Genomic DNA, 6,069 nt, shown 5'->3' with positions numbered 1-6,069 from the left:
GCTTGTTGTTGTAATATACATACATACATACATACATACATACATACATACATACATACATACATACATACATACATACATACATACATACATACATACAACATACATACATACATACATACATACATACATACAAACATACACGTGTGTGTGTGTGTGTGTGTGTGTGTGTGTGAAACCAATATGAAACACGTTACAACATGTGAAACAGGTTGCAATATGTGAAACAGCAATGTGAAACAGGTTGCAATATGTGAAACAGCAATATGAAACAGGTACCAATATGTGAAACAGCAATATGAAACAGGTACCCATATGTGAAACAAAAATATGAAATAGGTAGCAATATGTGAAACAGGTAGCAATATGAAACAGTTAGCAATATGTGAAACTGCAATGTGAAACACGTAGCAACATGTGAAACAGGTTGCAATATGTGAAACGGCAATATGAAACAGGTAGCAATATGTGAAACAGGTTGTGATACAGATAGCTATATGTGATACAGGTAGCAATATGTAAAAAGGTTGCAATATGTGAAACGGATAGCAATATGTGAAACAGGTATCGATATGTGAAACAGGTTGCAATATGTGATACAGATAACAATATGTGAAACAGGTTGAAATATATGAAACAGGTAGCAATATGTGAAACAGGTAGCAATATGTGATACAAATAGCAATATGTGATACAGGTAGCAATATGTAAAAAGGTTGCAATATGTGAAACGGATAGCAATATGTGAAACAGGTATCGATATGTGAAACAGGTAGCAATATGTGATACAGCAATATGAACAGGTTACAATATGTGATACAGATAGCAATATGTGAAACAGGTTACAATATGTGATACAGATAGCAATATGTGAAACAGCAATATGAACAGGTTACAATATGTGATACAGATAGCAATATGTGAAACAGGTTACAATATGTGATACAGATAGCAATATGTGAAACAGGTAGCAATATGTGAAACGGCAATATGAAACGGGTTGCAATATGTGAAACATCAATATGTGAAACAGTTAGCAATATGTGATACAGATAGCAATATGTGAAACATTAATATGATACAGGTAGCAATATATGAAACAGAAAGCACTATGGGAAACAGCAATATGAAACAGGTGACAATATGTGAAACAGGTAGCAATTAGCGAAACAGGGGGCAATATGTGATACATATACCAATATGTGATACGGAGCAATATGTGCAACAGGTAGCAATATGTGAAACGGCAATATGAAACGGGTTGCAATATGTGAAACATCAATATGTGAAACAGTTAGCAATATGTGATACAGATAGCAATATGTGAAACATTAATATGATACAGGTAGCAACATGTGAAACAGGTTGCAATATGTGAAACGGCAATATGAAACAGGTAGCAATATGTGAAACAGGTTGTGATACAGATAGCTATATGTGATACAGGTAGCAATATGTAAAAAGGTTGCAATATGTGAAACGGATAGCAATATGTGAAACAGGTATCGATATGTGAAACAGGTTGCAATATGTGATACAGATAACAATATGTGAAACAGGTTGAAATATATGAAACAGGTAGCAATATGTGAAACAGGTAGCAATATGTGATACAAATAGCAATATGTGAAAGCAATATGAAACAGGTAGCCATAAGTGAAACAGGTAGCAATATGTGAAACAATATGAAACACGTAGCAATATGTGAAACAGCAATATGAAACACGTAGCAATATGTGAAACAGCAATATGAAACATAGCAATATGTGAAACAGGTAGCAATATGTGAAACAACAATATGAAACAGGTAGCAATATGTGATACAGCAATATGAACAGGTTACAATATGTGATACAGATAGCAATATGTGAAACAGGTTACAATATGTGATACAGATAGCAATATGTGAAACAGCAATATGAACAGGTTACAATATGTGATACAGATAGCAATATGTGAAACAGGTTACAATATGTGATACAGATAGCAATATGTGAAACAGGTAGCAATATGTGAAACGGCAATATGAAACGGGTTGCAATATGTGAAACATCAATATGTGAAACAGTTAGCAATATGTGATACAGATAGCAATATGTGAAACATTAATATGATACAGGTAGCAATATATGAAACAGAAAGCACTATGGGAAACAGCAATATGAAACAGGTGACAATATGTGAAACAGGTAGCAATTAGCGAAACAGGGGGCAATATGTGATACATATACCAATATGTGATACGGAGCAATATGTGCAACAGGTAGCAAGATGTGAAACAGGTTGCAATATGTGATACATATACCAATATGTGATACAGGTTGCAATGTGTGATACAGGTAGCAAGATGTGAAACAGGTTGCAATTTGTGATACAGGTAGCAACATGTGATACAGGCTGCAATATGTGATACAAGTTGCAGCATGTGATACAGGTTGCAATATGTGATACAAGTTGCAATATTTGAAACAGGCTGCAATATGTGATACAGGAGCAATATGTGATAGATGTTGCAATATGTGATACATGTTGCAATAAGTATAAAGGTTGTAATATGTGATACAGGTAGCAAGATGTGATACATGTTGCAATATGTGATACATGTTGCAATAGGTATACAGGTACCAATATGTGATGGAGGTAGCAAGATGGGATACAAGTTGCAATATGTGAAACAGGCTGCAATATGTGATACAGGTTGCAAAATGTGATACAGGCTGCAATATATGAACAGGTAGCAATTTGTGACACAGGTTGCAATATTGTTAAAAAGGCTGCAATATGTGATACAGGTTGCAATATGTGATGCAGGCTGCAATATGTGATACAGGTTGCAATGTGTGATACAGGTAGCAATATGTGGTACAGGTTGCAATATGTGATACAGGCTGAATATGTGATACAGGTTGCAATATGTGATACAGGTTGCAATATGTGATACAGGCTGCACAATGGGATACAGATTGCAATATGTGAAGCAGGTTGCAATATGTGATACAGGTTGCAATATGTGATACAGGTTGCAATATGTGATACAGATAGCAATATATGATTCCGATACCAATATGTCAGGTCACAGTACCCTATGAAGCAATTTGTCATAGGGTATATCTATATATATATATAATGATACGGAAAGAATAAATGGTACCGCCTTCAATACGAGACAGGCAGCAAAATGTATTACAGGTTGCAATAAATGATACAGCTAGGTAGCAATATGTGATACAGGTTGCAATATGTGACACATGTTGCAATAAGTATAAAGGTTGCAATATGTGATACAGGTAGCAAGATGTGATACATGTTGCAATATGGGATACATGTTGCAATAGGTATACAGGTACCAATATGTGATGGAGGTAGCAAGATGGGATATAGGTTGCAATATGTGATGCAGGCTGCAATATATGATACAGGTTGCAATGTGTGATACAGGTAGCAATACGTGGTACAGGTTGCAATATGTGATACAGGTAGCAAGATGTGATACAGGCTGCACAATGGGATACAGATTGCAATATGTGAAGCAGGTTGCAATATGTGATACAGGTTGCAATATGTGATACAGATAGCAATATATGATTCCGATACCAACATGTCAGGTCACAGTACCCTATGAAGCAATTTGTCATAGGGTATATCTATATATATATAGAATGATACGGAAAGAATAAATGGTACCGCCTTCAATACGAGACACAGGCAGCAAAATGTATTACAGGTTGCAATAAATGATACAGCTAGGTAGCAATACGTGATACAGGTTGCAATATGTGACACATGTTGACAGAAAACGTCTGGTAGAGGAAACCCAGGAAACCCAGTAAAAAGATCCAGTTTCCAAGGCCAAACCAGCCCATTCACCCATTCTCGTCGGCCATCTTCCCGAGGCAAGGGAGTTAACTGACTGTAAAAGTCCAGTTTCCACCCTTGCCGAACCAGGCTTGAATTTCTTGGCTCGATCGTAGCGCCACCAGTGGCTAAATATCACGAGTTATGCCCCTTCTATGTCCCTCCTATTGACCAATCAGATTCCATCTTTCATATCACTTGCTTCAAACAAAATGGCGGCGCAAAGTCAAGACGTTCTTATCGATCATCAAGATTTGTGTTGAAATAAAACGGTTCTTACTTTGCGAAGGGCATCAAATCACGTTAGCACTTTGATAAAAAACATGAAAGATGTCAAAAAATGTGTTGACGGCACGTTGCCAAAATATAGCACCATAATTCCAGCCTAGTTCGGCAAGGGTGGCAACTGGACATATATAGTCAGTTAAACACATTGGTTAGATGTCGTCAGCATCCCATAGCAAGGCCCTACCAGTCACATCAGCAGACTTCTCACGAAAACGGGCACGACAGGTTTGATGTTCACCTCCGACAACACCGACACGGTTACATCGTTTGATAACCAAACTACCGCGGAAGTCAGCGATATCATTGCGCTGTAAAAAAATAGTTACCGTTATGTTTTTCCAGTACGGGTAAACGAAAAAAATAGAGGTTATCAAAGGAAATATCATATCACAACTGAGATCATGCAAATTTAACAGATTAAATTGGTAGTAATCTCTCGTTAATTTCGCCCTGTGAACTGGTACCTTTGCTGAGCACAAATGCGTAGTATTGCAGACAACTGTGCACACGCTGCAGACAGCGATGTCCAGTTTTTGCTTCTAACATGCTATATATAGAGGCAACCCAGTGCATCGGCTGAAAATGTCAACATGGTCAGGGTGCTGACAAACCTAGAAACATAATCTGGGCGAACCGGGATTCGAACCCACAATCATATGTTCATAAGGGACGCAACTCTGCAGAACGAATCGCGGCGCCTTTGACGACTGGGCCACCTGTGCCTCCAAAAGACCATGCGGTATCGTTGTGGGTAACTTGCCGACATACATTCTGCGTTGAGTGTTCATGCACATGATCGCGAAACGTTTAGTGAACTGGGATCTCGGATTTACCGGCGAACACCCCAGTACGATAGTACCACTGACAATTGTGTCAGCCAGCATGTATGGCTCTACGGTGCTCTTCAGAATAGTTTAGGGAAGAAATTGGTTTCGAGCTTTGCAGTTGTGGGATTTGTTATTATTACTGTGCCAGTTGATGCGAAATAGTCTACTTTGTAGCTTCATCCCAAATTCCTCAGCCATTCTGAACCACGAGACCTGCCACCCGCTCACTCAGCGAAATAGATGATCAGCTGCATATGCATACTTAAAATAAGAGATAATATTTTCGGCTAAAGTGCTTTAGCATTTGCAAACTAACATAACTTCAGTTTGTGTTACTATGTTTCGTTGTTTCCGGCATAAACAAAACGGTGTTCCTGTGATCGAATTGGGAACGAAAGTATGTTTGGAAAGGTCAAGGTCAGGGTTCACAGTCAGCCAATCAAAAGCCAAGATATCTAAAAAGTGTGCATGTGAAAATATCCGAAATATGTGAACCGATACGTTTTACCTCTGGGGTAATAATATAGGTAGATATGTGATGTATATAGCATGAAATATATATTATATGAAGCAATATGTGATATAATAATTATTGCACTCAGCAATAATCCAGCTACATGACGGCTGTCTGTAAATATTCGAGTCTGGACCAGACAATACAGTGACTGACATCATGAGTATCGATCCATGCAATTGGGAAACAATGATATGCATCAACCAAGTCAGCGAGCCTGACCACCCGATCCCGTTAGTCGCCTCTTACGACAATCATAGTCGCCTTTTACGGCAAGCATGGGTTGCTGGAGACCTATTCTACTATAAACAGAATATGCTTCAGTTCATTGCTTCATGACATACAATTGCTTTCTCTGACAGGAGGTGCAAAACAATATTACCGTTCACACATCTTTTTAGGACATCCAGTCCATTGGTTCTGGAAAAACCTGAGGCAACATTATTGTTTTTTCGGAAAGTACTATAACAATATATTTTGCACAAGAAATCACACCTTCTATATCAGGAAGCAGTTATGTTTATAAACAAAAAAACAACCTAATAACAGATCTTTTGGTGTGAAGTGAATCCTACTTTGCAATGT

The sequence above is a fragment of the Haliotis rufescens genome, unplaced genomic scaffold (genome assembly GCF_023055435.1).
Source record: "Haliotis rufescens isolate VD_foot unplaced genomic scaffold, xgHalRufe1.0.p SCAF_126, whole genome shotgun sequence".
In the NCBI taxonomy this organism is placed as follows: Eukaryota; Metazoa; Mollusca; class Gastropoda; order Lepetellida; family Haliotidae; genus Haliotis; species Haliotis rufescens.
The sequence above is the reverse complement of the archived record's forward strand: the minus strand, read 5'-3'. Positions refer to the sequence as shown.